The sequence below is a fragment of the Paramormyrops kingsleyae genome, chromosome 13, assembly GCF_048594095.1.
Source record: "Paramormyrops kingsleyae isolate MSU_618 chromosome 13, PKINGS_0.4, whole genome shotgun sequence".
Lineage (NCBI taxonomy): Eukaryota > Metazoa > Chordata > Actinopteri > Osteoglossiformes > Mormyridae > Paramormyrops > Paramormyrops kingsleyae.
Genome location: NC_132809.1, coordinates 10,887,962 through 10,905,410, shown reverse-complemented (window position 1 = coordinate 10,905,410; position 17,449 = coordinate 10,887,962). Strand labels below are relative to the sequence as shown.

At 43.6% G+C, this 17,449-nt stretch overlaps 1 protein-coding gene across 3 annotated transcripts in view; it reads left to right on the top strand.

The window, feature by feature from the left end:
- The first annotated feature begins 12,552 nt into the window (after nt 1-12,552).
- LOC111859457 (tetraspanin-18B) overlaps nt 12,553-17,449 on the top strand; it is a 43,504-nt gene continuing 38,607 nt past the window's right edge. For 2 of the 3 annotated variants that reach the window (XM_023842130.2, XM_023842129.2), the window contains exons 1-2: nt 12,553-12,825; nt 13,923-13,990. The gene's annotated coding sequence lies outside the window, so the exon portion shown is untranslated. The remainder of the gene's footprint in view (nt 12,826-13,922; nt 13,991-17,449) is intronic. The other variant, XM_023842128.2, reaches the window with a different exon arrangement.

The following is a 17,449-nucleotide window of genomic DNA, read 5'->3' as shown; positions in this document are numbered from 1 at the left end:
CCTCGGACTTCCTGTGCTGTGCTTGGTCCGATAGGAGCCTGAATCTGGGGGAAAATCATTCCAGCTCACTTGGAACAATGGGAAAAAAGACTTACTTCATTTGCATGTTTTTCTCGCTGCCCATTCTGTTGTCCACCCACAATCTCGCTTTCCCTCATAATTACTATTTTAAATGTCTTCTGTAATCCTCAAAGGCTGTGAATTAAACCGCTAGTTGTCTGATGGCTCCAAATCTCACGTACGTGGCCTGGCATTCAAATTTCCTTTTGTTTTTTTATGTGATGGCATGCCTGTGTTTATTTCCATATAAAACGTTTTTGGCACTGATCTGTAGCTCCCATTAATGCTTCAATGAAAATCTAAACATCAGCCCCTTTTGCCGGTGGCAAGATCTTCAGATCATGTCAGCCACTTGACATAATTTTTATGAGGTTGATGGCTGAGAGAAATAATATGTTTTTAATTATTTTTAAAGCAGAAACAGCATCACTATGCAAAGAACCATGTTGTTTTTTTTTTTGGTTTGTTTTTCTTAAATTTGAATATATGACATTTGCCTTGCCGGAACTTGTTAATCTCTGTTCAAGTGGTGGGAAGAAATGTGTGGTAATTTGTTCCAGTTTTCCCAACTGCGATCTGTCATTTTAACGCCAGGAGACTGGAAGATACATTAATAATTGAACGCTTTCCCCTGCAGCTGCAGCAGCATTGTTACGAGTAATTAGCTATGTGTTTTCTTCAGGGTAAACATTTTAATAAAGCAGTAATGGGTACACACCAAGCAAGGTGTGCAGTTCATACAGATGTATGGCTCTTCTCAGTAGTAATAGGGTAGGTACACTAGGGTAGGTGCACTGGTTTTTAAAGATATTTCTCAACAGCCCTGTTCAGACATGTTCTGTCACACTGAACTTCTCTTGACATTACCCAGAGGGGCTGTATGTGTGAAGGAACAATGTTCAAAACAGTCGTACCGGACATTAAACAGACATTACTCTATTAGCTCCCTGGTACAGTCAACAGTAACGTTTGGACCATTTCCAATTGACCATCATGTGTGAATGGAGTGGGAGATTTTCCGGAAAATTTGTGAGTGGACATGTCGATGACGTTTCTATCAAGCGACTGGTGCGAAAATGGAAGAAAGCAAACACCCAAAAAATTCTGTCAGTAAGGGCCGACGCTGAAATTATCTGACAGATTCAAGGAACAGCAAGAATCTAAGCTGTTTATAATCAGATTACAAACCGGTGTAATCCAAACTGAGGGGCAGGTGAACAGCAAACACCTTCCATGTGCTGTAAACAAAACACTGCAATTTCCATGGCATGCTTTTGTGTCATGCCCTGTCTCCTGCATGCTCTACAAAGGACCACCCCTTGTCTAAACCAACTGTAGTATTTTTAGTAGGGTGTGAAAATGTCTGACCATTGTCTACTACATGTGTGAAAGGGCAACTGGAGCTGGAGTCTGGAGCTGATTCTGTTGACAATGTCTGGAGTTCATTTGACAAATGACTTATGATTACCTGCAAAAATGTATTATTTATTTAACGGAAAATCTCCTGGAATCCTAGTATAAACCTAGTCTACAATCAGGACAATGGCTGACAATTTGAACTCCTGCAAGTAACCATGGGAACTATACTTAGCAATGACTTTTTGCTTGAGAGCCCAGTGGAGGAGCTATGGAGGAGAGCAAGCCCATTGCCCTATCTTGAATGCATGTGTCACCAAAATTATGACTGACTCTAACGTAGACTATCATCATTCCAGCCCTACATTTAACAGTTGGATCCTTTAAGCTTAACAGATGTCCCACATAAACGTGTGTTAACTTGATTTTGGCAAAGAATGAAATGATAAAGCTGTAGTAGCAGAGCAGATTGAGGTTTGTGAAATATGGTCTGTTGATCTGTGTACACTGACATTGTGTGAAACACAGAAGGCCCCACAATAACTCGGACAAACATGGAGATAACTCTGGAAGAAAAGCTGGATTTCGGTTCAGATGTGCTCATGTTCTCCTGTCATTCAGTTACTACACATTTCCAGTTTATTGTATAGAGACATATAAGAAGCAGTTATTTCAAAGAGGACAACTTAGGCAAGAGTAGTTTGGCTTGGGGGGTGAGAAGGATGTATGACGTTAAACTGCATCCGGTCCGCTAACTTGCAGGGGAAAATTTGGGGGTTGGTGGTGGGATTGGCACTGCAGCTACTATAAAAACTTCACACAGCTCCGACAAAGCAGACAGGACTCCTTTTTGCTCTCCACAGCAGAGGCTCTGCTACAGCTGCCCACAGGAAGGCTGCACACAGCATGAAGGGGAAGGGGGAAAGTCCTCAGGAGCCTCATCCCTGGAAGAGTCTAAAATGTTGGCGAGCCAATGGGGTCAGACCCATTGCGGATCAGAACTGGTGTGGTGCTGAGGCGCCGCCTGCTGCACAGCAGCACTCGGGTACTAATTTGAGGCGGTCCATCCAGGTAGGCTCACGGAACGTCTTGTCTCTTTAGCATGATGACCATCTTCCTCTGCTGTCAGGGGGGCTTCGTAAACTCTATATTTCAGTGATGGCACTCATTGAGGTACACAGACCAGAGAATGGCCAGATCTCCGTAGGTTGGTACAGTACACCTAGTATTGGTCTGGTTGCCCTGATGGCCGCCATACTCAGGAAGTAGCTGTTGCTGCGGTGGATCGGCTCCTCCAGATGGTGTCCAAGGTGACTCCTTTCAACAAGTGTATTATGAGACTCAGACTAAGGCACTCTTTGGGTATTTTGTCTGTTGTCTCGGTTTATGCTCCAACCGCAGTGAGTGATGTCTCAATGAAGGAGATATTTAATTCGCAGCTTCGCTCGATGGTGTAGAGCTAAGGTGACACTCCTCTGGTGATTTCAGTGTGACCACTGGCTGGCTATGAGTACTGTGTTGGTCCCCATGGGTCTTGCATCCATGGTGAAAGTGGTTCCAAGTTCCTTGACTTTGCATAATGTCGGGGACTGCAGGTCACTGGATCCTGGTTCCAGCGCCCTGAGCCACGTTGTTGGACTTGGTACTCCAATACTGGTGGTGTAGTGAAGGAGATAAATCACTTCCTTGTGGGCAGATGCTGGAGACTCCTACAGAACTGCAGGGTCAACAGAAATGCCCAATTTTTGAATTCTGACCACAGACTACTCTGAAGATTCAGCTTAGGTACAGTATGCTAGCACCTACTAGGAGAATGAGGCTGGATCCAGCCATACTCCAAGATCAGGCTGCTAAAGAGTTTGCATGCAGACAGTGTAACGAATTTGCAGACTTTGGTGCAACTGCTGATTCTAATGTGATGTGGGAGACCTTCTGTGACAAGTCCCAGAAGGTTGCTGAGGGTTCTGTTGGTGTTGCTGATGTTCCCAGTAAGACGTGTTTCATCTCGCAGGATGCCCTGGATATTATCAAGCGGAGTCATAGTGCATGGCTTGATGGCAACTCCAGTCTGTACCAGGAACTGAGGAGGATGGCTGCGAGGACCCTGAGGGCAGATAAGGAGGTGTTTGTTAGAGGAATCAGTGCGCAAGTGACACACCATCTATGGTCTAGCAACACACATCCTGCATATAGAGGAATCAAAGCATTTCATACATCTGAATCAGTTCCTCAGAGAGTTACAGTCAGGGCATGAGACTGAATGGTCCTTATGGATGACACTGGAGTTGTGACCTGCTGGGCCAGCTACTGTACTTTGAGCAGCTGTTTGAAGGCAATCCTCCAGCTAGGACATTGGAGATCTCTGGGTCTGTGTTCTTCCCAGTTGATTCTGGGGTTCGTCAGGGGCGTGTTCTTGCTCCTACTCTGTCCAATGCTCGCATGGACTGGGTGTTAGGCAGGGTTGTAGGGTCCAGTGGCTGTGGGGCATCTCTTGGTTAAGAAAGATTCACTGATCTTTACTTTGCCAACAATGCTGTGATCTGATCAGGGCTCTCGAGAGGCAGAGCGAAGAGTCTGAGTGTCTGGACCTGCAAGTTTCCTTGATAAAAACCAAGATTCAGGTCTTTAATGACCTCTGTCTTCCTGTTTCACACAGGCTTCAGAGAAGGCTGCATAGATTTATGCTACTAGGCTCTCTGTTGGACAAATATGCCCTTTAAGGGAGTCTAGGCATGACAATCTGGAGTTTTCTTATGGAAAATTAGGTGATTTCAAGGTTATTAATGGTTACCAAAATGTCTCATATAGCCAGATGCTTCTGGAATATATAGTGAATGCAAACATGTTATCAGTTACATGGCTGAAATTGATAATTGCTGGAAACTCAATTTGCAAATGGAAATGGAATTGAAAAGAGTGTACCTAATATGTTTTCATGATATAATCAGTCTTGCTTTCTGCTGTATTCTTAAGTTATACATTGCTTGTCATCTGGTAATAGTGATAGATATAACAGACTGGTATATGTGAGAGCTGATAGCAGCTAGCTATTAAACATTTTCCATGTGCTGGCCATTTTTTTCCCAGAACGCTCCTGTTCGATTTTCATTGTTACAAGCATTTTTGCGGTAGCTATGCGGTGGTTTAACACCGTCAGTGAGAGTCAGTTCTGTCCCAAAACAGATATTATAGAGATCTGTTAATGCACAAGCCAGCAGGAACACGGATTCTAATTTGAAACATGCAATTTACTGCCTGTCAGTTTATGTGGGAACTGTAATCGCTTTCCAGTTCTGACCCTGCCATATCTTCTTCTGAAAGAAACAGACAGTTGCGACCCCCCCCCCCCCCCCCCATAATGAATAAACAGTGCTTTCATACCTGACGACTCTACACATGTGGAAGTGTCTGTTTAACACAATGCTAACGCTACTGATCAGGTTCCCCCTGGGCTTTTGGGACCATATGTGTTAAACAAACATGCCTGTTCCCGCATTCTAAACACAACTGATGACATCACACAATAATTAATCAACCCCCCCCCCACCATCAAGGGGAGCTCCGGGTACAAGAGTGCTAAGTTTAAATTGCCTTTTTACAGCTTGTACTTTGGGAGGCCCCTTGGATTTGTGTGTGACTTATATTCCGGGAATTCCCTCTCCTAAGTGCATGCTGTAACAAGAGACAAGACAGGATTAGAAACAAAAACACAGCAGAATAGAACCACAGACAGACAATGCTTTATATCATGTGCTGGAACATATAACATCTGTGAAGGGATGTTTATTATATGCAGTCAATAAATATGTTTGATGAAATTTCCAAATGACAATGCAGTATCGTTTCCCCTTCTTGCTGTTGAATGTGGCTGTTCAATAGTGCACATGGAACAGAAGATATTGAACTTTATTTAAAATAAAGGATGTCATGTGACAGTAGTGCCACTCCCCTAAGGTTGTGGTTTACTTCCTAGACTTTCTGTGTTCTCCCCATGTTTGCACGGCTTTCCTGTTTGCTGTTTCTTCCCTTGGCCCACATTCATGCAAATTGGGGTGAATGTGTGTAAAAATGTTTACTACCGTGGTCCCAGGTTGGTAACCAAAAACGCAACCATCTGTTTTGTATAATGCTAATAAATATGCATGAGTGTATGATTGTGGGAGGTTTTAATTGGCCTCTGTATAAATGTCATTCATTAATCGTACATGTTTTTATGTTTCTTTTTCTTTGGTTTGGTTTGTTGAATTGTTTGCTTGTATGAATATTTGTTTTGTAATTTTCTCTGTCCTTTTTACCCACTGAAATAAAAATGTCATTTGTTTAATCCCAGTAGGAGAAACCCTCCTTTAAGGATTGTTTGTTTTGCTTAGAGGGGATTGGACTACTATGTTTTGTAAATAAAAACTGTTGGACAAAATCTATTTCTAGCGTAATTATGTCACCAGTTTTGTTTCTTTGATCATTGGTCATTGACAGCACTGGGAAAATCACTTTCTTGTAAATATACAATTCTGTTAAGTCAGTCCCCCTGTTTTCATTTTAAGGGACACAAATACACGTTAAAGAATAGGATTTACTTTCCTTATTAGTAAAAACACACAGCTAAATCTCTTAAGTGTTAAGTTAATTTGGCAACAGTTTTAAATCAGTCAACAGCTCAATTAGCCCTTAGTGGGACAAAATCCAGCACGTTGAGTGAGTCCCCAAGGACGGGGTTCAATATGCCATCAGTATGAATTGAGAACCTTTTAAAGTCGTCATCTGTCAGGCCCTCACATGCACTAAATATCACACTGCCTCCTGTGTTGGATTTTGCTCATGCTTATTACACTGAATCATTGTGATTAAATGAAAAAATTAATCCTTTGTACACTCAGGTGGAAAATCCCAGATGAATAGACGGGGGGAAGTGTGTTTTCCAGCAATGGACAAAACAGTAATGAGAGGGTAGATAGTCATCTTTAACTGACAGCTGAGCTGAACCCTCCAATTGAGGTCTTGCCAAGCACCAGATGTAGCCGCTGGCGATGCTGTCGCTAAGGAGATGCTGGTATCTAGGCAGCAGTTGGCAAGCTTATCTCCAAATCCAATTCAAGTAGGTGAGTATACCATTGCTCATAGATTTGTCATACTGAAGAGGTGTGGGTGGGTGGGGGGTGAAGAGACATGAAGAATTGTTCAGCTGAGAAGATGTGAGGACCCCAAATCCGCTCCAGTGAAGGTTTTATAAACACCAGGTTTGGCTACCCAGGGCTGGTACCGGGGACCACCCTGACAGTTTTAGCAGGTTAGGGTTTACCTGCTAGAGGCAGGACCAAGGCCACTCGCATGCTCTGTTTCGCACAATGGCCTCATCGTCATCCCAAGGTGCAAAGCGCAAAGCTAACTGACAGATAGCACAGCTTGCCAGACTTAATGGGCCCCTGCTGGTCCTCACTGCTCAGAGAAACTCTATATTACCCCTGCAGTGTTTCATAGGTCTTAATTATAATCCTGTCCATTAAGTGACCCTCCCCTTAATCTACAGTTATAAATGTGTTGTCATTTGTTATTGAGCCAAGGGTTATTTTCATTGCCACTTGGTGGGAAATGGTTAGCTGCAGTAACATTTAATTATGATTTTTTTTTTTTGTTTGTTTGAGTTGGTGGGTTGGTATCCCACTTAGGCTACTCATCTCCTGCCATAATCCATCACAGCTCAAAAGACTGTTATATAATCCAGTAATGAACATTTAAAAGGTCCTAAAACTGTCGTTTTGAATCGTGTGGATCACGTAGAGCAGCAGGGCTGCCCAAATCTTCTCCAGGAGGGCCAGAATCCAACATAGTTTGCCGATTTCCCTGCTCAAGCACATCTTAATCAGCTAATTACCAGGTTTAATAGGTGTGTCTGAGCAAAGAAATCTGCAGACTATGTTGCAAACTGGCCCTCCAGGACCATAAGCAGGAAGCCAGGACGTGGAGTAATCAGATGATGCTGGCTCAGAGCTACCAGGATTAGCAGGGACACAAACCACCCTAACAACGACCTCCTTACTAGACTGAGGTCCTGGTGCGCTTCTCTAATCTCTCAGCGAGAGCTGAGAGGCTCAGAAGGAGCTTCTATCCTCAAGCCATCAGATTACTTACTGCTTAATCGACAGTTATAATTTAACACTCGCTCCTTACTCATGCACCACACACTTTATTTAACTATGTTGCACATCTCTTGTCTTATTGTTCAAGGTATCTTTCTGTTGCTTATTTATTACATATTTATTGTATTGTTACTTTTATCTCTTTATTGCTTTTGCGATCTTTTATTTTATAAAACTGACCACCTTGCATTTCACTGTAGGTTACAGTCTGACTGTTTATCTTGCACGTGACAAATAAAACTCTTGAGTATATGAAGCTCACACTGAAGCCAAGGTGTTATATACTGTACACTATAACCCATACAATGCATCTTCAGTGATCTTCGCTCATGGGAGTTTTACCTACACAAAAAAGTTCTGAGGGCAGAAGGAAAAATGATTGGTTCAGAGAGATAACCAAACTCATTGTAGAGGAGGTGGATCCAAGCAACCAATGGAGGCAGGGCCAGCCAATCAGATGTCTTGGTCCCACCTCCTCTTGTTGCTTGGACTCCCTCCCTCTACAATCTGATTGGTTATCTCTCTAAACCAAACTTTTTTCCTTCTGTTCTCAGAACATTTATTTGTCCAAGTAAAACTTCCATGAGCATGATCTTCAATATGTCATTTTAACTTTTCTTAATGTTTCCATAGTTTTAGTCGTTCTTTTCTTTGTTCTAGTCGTTGTGAGGCCTTCCGTGTTTCATGCGATGCCAATGTACACAGATCAATATGCCGTATTTCAGGAACACTGAAGACAAAGAAAAGACCATCTGCTTTGCTACTATGGTTTATCCATGAATCCATAGATAAATACTTCTTACATGTGCAGTGTATGACATAAGTTAAAGCACAGAGTATAAATACAAATGTAGGCAAAAATGATATATTGCACTGTCTTTAAATAAGTCTTTAGCCAGGTGGCGTGCCAAAGGGGGGAGAGGGGGTTGTGAAATAGGCATAAAGCTTATTCTGGTGTGAATAATAGAGCTGGCCAATGAGTGCGTTCCAGAATACTGCCCCCCCGAGGTCTCTCTGACAGCATATTGCCCCCCCCCCCAGCCTCTGCTCCAGACACACAGTCAAGCACCCCCCTTCCCACAGTCCCTCTGCTCCTCTAGGGGGAGTGGGTAACATAGATTGACCCATGGCCAGCTGGTGAACCGTGTGCAGTTTGATTGGTCCCTGGCTCTGTGCCAGTGGGTTGCACACTGCCATGAAACAATATATAGATGTGAGACAGCTTGCCAGTTCGTCCCTGGCATTGGGTTTGTGGGTTGTGTACGGTTGGCCAATTGCATGCTGGCTTATGATGTGAACATTGAACACTGCTGAATTATTAAATTTTATTTAATTTATTTATTTTTACTCAAGGCATGGAAATCCATTCTGTAGGATAATTTTTCTTCCAGAAGGAGATTCAGGGGGGGAAAGAATGTAGATTTCCACTCATACTGATTAGTGGTATGGTGGCTTCACCGTGGGATATCCTCTGTTCCTTTCTCTGGGTTTCTGATGCCGCTTGTTATGTTGATAGTTGTGCTCAAGCTTCCCAGAGGTACCAACGTCACTCCCAGAGGGCCTGCAAGTGCCCGAATGCCTCAGATAAATACTGCACAGGCTCCAGATGAGGCTGTAAAAGTCAAGGTGCTCCCAGAATAAACAATTTCATCCGCACTAAAAAAAAATGAAACAAACAAAGTAACTGTTTAGGGCCGCATGTGCTCTCCCTTGTCCCATCCGGCTCCCAACTTGTTGAGTGTAACAAGCGGCATAGCTGGTTGCTAGGCTGCAGTGGAAAACAAACGGTGCAGGGCGAAAGCGTGAAGCTGTTCTACGAGGGACTGCTTTTTAAAATTAATGGCCACTTAGTCTGCCAACAAAGTGTATTTATATCATTTTCTGTTTCTCAAGCAATGAGTTCTCCGATGGTGTGTGACGTGGACTGAGAGACAAAAAAGGGGGCAGAAAAGCACGCAGGGTTAACCCAGCGACACGTGAGAGTGGTAATTCATTTTTGTTCCCCAACCGATTCTGTTGAATCCGGTGTGAACTGTTAAGTTGTGCTAAGGACCCGTGTCACTCGCTGCTCATTCCTATACGCTTCCCTCCATGGGGGTGACCGACCCCCGCGCCGTGAGCAGGGCCTTATGACTGCTGACAGATTAAGGCTGCCAAGGGGAGGTGTCTCTGTAGGGTGATACGAGGCTGGGGCACAAAGGAATGTGGGGGGGGGGGGGGGGGGGGGGGCACAGTTACACTGTTACCCTGATCATGCTGTACAAGCTGTAAGGCTTAAGACCTGCAACAATAAGATGCAGCATTTGCCTTTACTTCTGCATTTATTTGGTAGAACGCTTTTATCCAGAGCAACATATGATATAGGAAGCAGGATCAGCCAGTGTCCCTGGAGCAATAAGGATTAGGAGCTTGACTTAGGGGCCCAAAAGTGAAATCACTCTGCCTGCCATGAGCACGCTAAGCGCAGAGCCTCGCACCATCCCCCCCCCCATTTAAGTGACGAGGAAGAGGAAAACAATTTTGATTTTCAGGTAAAACAGGCTAGTGGGCTTGACATTGAACTGGGTCTGAACCTCCACCACCAATTACAAATTCAGATATTTATTTCACACGTCACCATTCCACTGCGGCACAATTATTTACTGTTAATTATTCTATGTAGTTGCTTTGTTTTAGGGCATAAAGAGTCACAGTCGCAGAGCACTCAACTGGTTGGTTGAAACAAAATCTTGGTCTGAATTTGTACTCTCTGGATCTGAAATTTCCACCTCGGTTAGGAATACTCTGGTATATGCTTTCTTAGAATCAAAGTATTCATGTGCTAATCTACAGATCTCTGGAGGAACTTGGTCAGTTTAAAGGTGTAAAAAAGTTTATGGCCTTCATTGGGTTTGTATAGTTAATAGCACTTTGGGAAGCCCTTGATTCCGACAATGTCAGCAGTGACCTAATCACCATTGTTCACTTTGAAAGGGAAGTATTCTGGTTGCCCAGCTCCCCAGCCCTGACTACACAAGTCACACATAGGCTGTGTCCGAATTCAGAGGCTGTGTCCTTCAAAGAGCATGGTCTAAGAAGGCGGAGCCTTTGTGGGCATCGTTCTTCGAAGGCCAAATGGAAAGCATTGTCAAAGGGGACAGTCTGGTCACCGCAAGCTGTCCCCTTTCTTACCCTTGAGTGACAAAGTGCTACTCCTATCATCTAACCAAAACACACCCATTTTACTTCAATTAATCTTGGGATACATTGAGCTGCAAAGGATTGATCGGGTTGGATGCTTCCCGACTCCAAAAGGAGGACACTTCGAAATGGGACAGCCTTGTCTCGCCTCTGTGATCACATTCAGTCTTTCATTGCAGCTTTGGAAGGATACAGCCCTTGAATTCAGACACAGCCATATACACACAGAGAGGTAAGGGCCACCTGCTGATTATAGTGCGTTGCCACACCCACCGCACAACAAACTACCTCAGAGATGAGAACCTGAGTGCAGCCATGCAGTGGGTGATACCTCAGCACCACACTAGCCCAAATGGAATAGTGTGAGTTTTTTCAGGTGGCTGGAGTGTCAATCCTGCCACCAACCCTCAAATTTTTCTGTAAGTTAGAGGACTTCCTTATAGGGCTGGATGTAGATTAACATCATACCCACGATGAAGCGATTGCAGGTTAATTAAGGGTCTTGCTCAAGGGGCCAATAGAGTAGGATCAATCATGGCATTCACAGGATTCAAACCAGCAACCTTCTGATTGCTAACACAGCAGCCTAGCCCTCAGAGCCACTCTGCTTGTATATGCTTAGCTTGTTCTTAAATCATGGAAGCACCTGCATCTGACTGGCATGAGTGTCTTGCTTAGGGTTGCAAAAATGTTCCCATTAATTCCTATATGGAATGGAAAGTTTCTGGAAAGTTTCTGGAAAGTTTTCGGAAAGTTTGCGTCCCTAGTCTAGCTAGACTCATAAACACATTTTAACCAATCAGTTGTGCTTTGAACTACAGGTAAAACTGATGCCATTTGTTTGAAGACTGGACTATGCCTTTATTTGTACATTTACTAATTTTAGCAAGCATGCTAGTGACATGTACTAAAAATAATTCAATGGGTCCCTTAGCATGGAATAAGCTACACATAAAGTCCCAAATAAATGCCTTTGTAGAAAGATGAAGCTATCCTTAGGGAATGCCCTACAGCACCTCACCCCCTACCCGTTTTATTCAATCTGGCTCTACAGCAAATAATTAGAGATGGGCATCCTTTTTTCAAAATTCTCCTGGGAGAGATCAGTTTGTATGTCTGCGGGAATGTAAACACAGCTTAGGCAATTAATCTGAATGTCCTTTGGTGATTTCTCGGTTGGGCAAGACTGTCCAAGCAGAACAGATTCCTAGTCAATGCCAAGCTTAGGCTGTGTGTGTTTTATGCCACCAAGACTCTTTGTCGGTTTTACTACAAGAGGCAATTACTCTTTTAAGTAATTAGAGTAGCTGCCGTTACCGTACATCAGATTGCAGTGCACGCAATATTAACCACATTCCTCACTATGATTCAACTACTGTCGACAATCCGTTTGATGATGCTCTTTTTTTGGGCGGTGGGAGGAAGGAAAACTGCGTTAAGCTTAAGGTATCACGTGTCCCGGAGGACGTTCAGTGTCACGACTTCTAGAGACAGGCAGTCACCACTTCTCTTATCGGTGTCCATCTGTGGTCTGGAGGAAGCGTTGTGGAAAGAAAACACTTCAGAGCCATTGCCTGTTGCCCCCGGAGCATAGAAATCTCGCGTAAAGTGATTAAGCACGAAATTTGGCAGTTTGTGTCGACTCATTTAATACGATCAAATGATTAGGAGAGACTAAAAATGGTGTGATGTGTATACATCATCAGAGAGACGTATTAAGTAGTGATTACCCCACATGGGTAAAAGAAAGGGGTTAATAGTAGGCGGAGACGAAAGTTGAATGCCCGCCCCCAGTGGCTGAGCGCTGACTGTCCGTAGCGAGCGCGCAATGAGTTGGGATGAAAACTGTTTGCATACCGATCGCACCCAAAAGACGGCATGAGCAGGCTGGGGGGTTGGTGTTCAAGGGCTTGGGAATTTGTTAGTTGAGAGCTTGTTGTTCCCGTTGGACATTATTTTCACTCGTTCAGCTGTCTTTTTTTGCCAACCCATCTGTGTTTGTAACCGATTTAAGCACCGAAGAATCCGCGATTAAGTCACTTTGTGGAGTACATCGCTGCCCTGGGCACGATTTTCCGGGATACACTTATAGGTAAAACTTGATTACCGATTACTTTGTGCGGTGTTGTGCTTTCTTTCAACTGATTTGTTTAAAACATGTTAATATCTGCAATCCGACTTCTCTAGACTGCGACAGTGTGTTAAACAGGATCGCACAAAGGTATAATTACACCATAGATGGAGTGTTTGTTCCCCACGCCTTTTACTGAAAGCATTATATCTATACGGAGCACACTGACAGTTCATTTTCTGATGAATGACTTCGCTGTTCGCATACTTGCCATTTTAACTTTATATAGTCTAAAGAATTGGTCTTATGATTCAATTGTATATGGTGGTACATAATAACATTCAACGTTACATTTGAGCAGTATTTTAATTATAACAGTTTCCGTTCATAACATATGATTTTTGTTTTTATCATTTTAGTCATTCATACTCTGCGCTTTTAGTCCGTGCTCCTTACTTTATGACACTTTTCTTGTTTTTTAATATCTCGCATAAAAATGATCACTATTAAATATGTATTATTACCGCCCTGTCCTTTATGTATATTTTCACACAAGGACTCAAACTAGGCTGTCTGAGTTTTTCGGTAGTACTGCAGTTTTGTGGAATAATGATGAATCGATCATTTATACCTTGTAACCTGTGCAAAAAATCTGTTACAAATTCGACTCAGCCCTATGTCGTAGAAATAAATAGGCAGACTGAGCCATCCCAAATCAAGATTTTATTCCTATATTAAGAGTAATGAATGTGGTACCCATAATTGCCTGATAGGTATGACATTACAAAATAATATATAACTATATAAAACGTAATGCTTCATCTTGAACACTAAAAAAACATAATCTTAATAAACAATGATCATTAAATAAGTGATCATGATTTCTGTTTGGAAGCTAAGTGGACAATTTGTCTGTCTTTTTCTTGCCTATTTTGTCCGAGATCTTGCGTCATAACCCAGGAGTAGAAACGTAAAAGTCTTCGTTTTACTGAACTTGCTATTACGATTTTCAGCTCTTATATTAATGGTTTGTTATGGATTTTATTGAAACGCCCCGGTTATTTGATTTCGCTTCATAACCGTAGAATAATATTTCGCTTGTTTGTTTATGTCACCAGGTTCGTCTCGAAACAGCGGTGAAAAGGTGTCAGCGGCAGGACACTAGAGTGACAGATCGGATAAAAAGGTATAAAGCTCCGGGTCCTATTTAGATCTGCCAAAACTCTGGTGCTACCTGTGCGTTTTTCATCTTTATTTCCTTTTTTGGATCGTTGTCCGGAGTTGTTCTTTTGAACGACTGGGAAATGGTTTTTATCTAATCAATCTTAAAGCAAAGATGTTTGTCAATAGAACGTTTTATTATGTACTTATATGTAGTTTTGCCCATTCTTGATAAAAATCCCACCTGGCTTCTGTTTTGAATTATTGTCTGGGTAAGATTATAAACAGCGCATTCCAATGGAGGTTTCTCACTAAACAGTTTATGTAAAATTATCAGAAGTTCACGCCGAGTCGTGATCTTTGACATCAGATAAAGGCTGCAGACTCCCGCACTTGTTCGACAGGCTTGTGTTCGCAGCCAAGTCGGGTTTCAATTAACTAGCCACTTGTGCGTGAAAATACGGGCTCAGGGGGAGTCATTAAATACGAGGCAAGGTGCTATGGTCGGTGCTGCCACATGCGGAGGTGTCAGACGCCTTCACAGCCTTGCTCAGACGAACTCAGGGTTGCAACAATCAATTAGCATTTGGGGTAGGAACACTGTCTCAAGTGGCTGAATTAGCGGCCGTAATGCTTCATTTTTATGGTGGCCTGTGCAATGAGTTGAAGTTTGAAAACATGAAGCTGGCGGTACTTTTGGTTCGCGCATTTGTATACAATTGGAAGGAGTTCCAGAAACATGTTCCCTTGGTCAGCAAATGGGTTGTTTAAATGGTGTCTTCTCATTTATTTTCAGGTTGCTTGATTTTTTTATATATATTTTTGCAAACCTTTTCCCTAGGAGCTGTTTCTACGGCCGGAAAGCACACATATTAAGGAGTCTGTCTTTGTTTTGTGTTGGCGGTTAGCCTTTGCCCTGATCGTGTATTGAAAATGACGGAAGACTTGCCATCTGTGAATGGCTAAACCGGGTCAGACTTTACCTTCCTCTGTTTAGTAAATGTATTGGCTGCAGGATGGTTTGCATTGCTGTGATGGATCTGTTTGGTCTGCTTGCAAAAATAAAGCGACTTCCAGAACAGAACAGATTATTCAGATTAATCTGAGTGGAGGGGAAGGATACGGTGAAGCCAGACTCTCCGTCATCTTACAGCCTGATATTGAAACGTCTACGCTAAAAAAACTACGTTCCCAGCATGCAAAAAAGACTATTTAGAGTACATCGGCTGTTCGCCCGCTTTCGAGCTGCACTTAACCTTGCTGATACTTGACCTTGGCAAGCAAGCACTCGAATAAGGAAGGCACTCAGTTTAATTTAAATAGAGACTCAGGGTGACCCCCCCCCCGCCATGTGGTTTTCCCAGGTTTGCTAACTTGCCGCCATCAAATGAAATTTCTGAGTGCTGCCACACTTCTGGTAAGGTTCTGTCTAAAAAATGATGTCGACCTGTGCTTGGGGCTTGTGTCCTATTTGTCTTGTTGCCTCAACGGTCCTTGAGTTCTGAGGTTAAACTTTTGTCACCCCAATCACACTTTATTCAGCTCAGCACAGTGACCTACCAGTGGGGATTTCTCTCCTCTCAGGGGGGGTTATACGACCATAAAAGTACAGCGACATTGTTACTCCCTCAACATTTTTCCGGCTCTTTGTAAAAACTGAATTTTGTGTTCAAGGTTCAAGGCCAGTCACAAACCCTCAACATCACTCACACACTCCACCCCCCCCATGGCCAGGCAAGTAGAGTCACCATTATTAAAACCCTGGGGCACGTGAAATTAATTCAGAATCAGAGTCTGTCCCTGGGCTTTCAGCACTGATGCCCCCACAGAGTGACGGGCCATGTCTCCCCGTGATGCTAATATCCAATGATATGTCGACAGATGAGGTCGGTCGGTTTGGCCTTCTGTGAGTCTCCCTCCTGTGATGGTGGCCCCGGTGAGCTCAGCTGATTCGCTGTGCCTACGTCTCCATTCCCGTGGGCTGTCCCTGCACCATCAGCCGTTGATGAGTTTAACGAGATGGGAGAAAACGAGAGGGGGGGTCATCGCTCAGCCCGACGTGTTCCCTGTCCACGCCCCGGCTGCCGGCCCATAGAGATCCACAAACTAAATGGAATATCTTTTGGCTTTATGAGAAAATTGCTTTTTTCGATTTCTTGAGGATTCTCCTTTTAATGTGTATGAGTTGAGTTTGTTTTGCCAGTAATGAGCACATGTAATGAGCACATTTTCTTCTTTTGTTTCCTTGCCACCTAGTGAAAATGGAAAACGTTGGATTGGAGCAATTAAATATGGATAAAACATCTATTTCTTGCGAGCCCCTGTAATTGCAGGGATTCCTCCCGTGACCGTCTGTGTCACCGACGCTGGTATTTTTTCTGCGTGACTGATAAGTTCTCCCTCTGCTCCATATAACAAAATATTACAAAAATAAATGTTCTCATTTGTCCCGTCATACTTCCCCAGATAGTCCTGATCCAGTTCCCAATCTGGCATTCTCAGAAGAGCACAGTGCTTTGTAATCTGCATGCCTATTATCTCTCTCCGTCTTGTCTCTCAAGGCTGAAGATGATGCTGGTTTAAGAATTGCCACTTGATCAGTTGAATGACGCCTGTTTTGCTTGCTCGGTGGCTGAGATGAGCAGCTGCACCCCTGATTTGATGTGTAGGACATATCGGTAATGGCTCATAATAACACTGACCTAATAACACTACTTCAGTGTAGTCAGTGTGGCGCTGGGAAGCTCAGCAATGCACGTTGGCCAGGAAAGACTGTAGCTAGAGAATGTCTCTGTCCTTTATCACAAGGAAACAGACCTATTGTTGCATGCAGCCTAATAGTCCTTCAGCTCATTTTAGGTTTTGGCAGTGTGTCCCGGCAATATATCAGAGACCCGGCAAAGCAAAGGGTATACGTTTGCTAGGCTCGTCCATAAAGATCACATGTACCCTTTAATAATGACAGGGGGGCGGTGGGCTTTCTCTGGAGACCTGCGTCGGCTGTCTTTTGGCATTTACCGACCCCTACCTTCCCAGCTGGTTCGTATCTTGTTTGGTTATTACGACAGCTGCAAAGGAGCAGCCGACAATAAGGAAAAGCGAGCACTGGGTAAATCCCACACCTTACTGGGAATGTTTATCTAGCTCCATCCAGACCCTGAAATCTACTTGGAAGAAGCTAGCTGGTGCAGAGAGTGGCGTGATTCAGTGTGGGGGGGGGGGGTTGGGGGATCTCTGTGAGGCTTCATTACCTGTGCATATTCAGATGGGGCCTGAATCCTCACTACAAGATTAAGCAGATTACCCACGTTTACTGTGTGAGTGCGGGTGAAGACAGCCCCCCCTCCCTTGCTGATGCACAAAAGAGTTCATCCAAATCCAGACCATGGCTGGACTCCCCACACCTGGATTAACCTGTGCTCCTCAGCAGTGATCTTCAGCTCTAGACCTGGAACCTAGCTGTGCACCATGCTATTATCCTGAC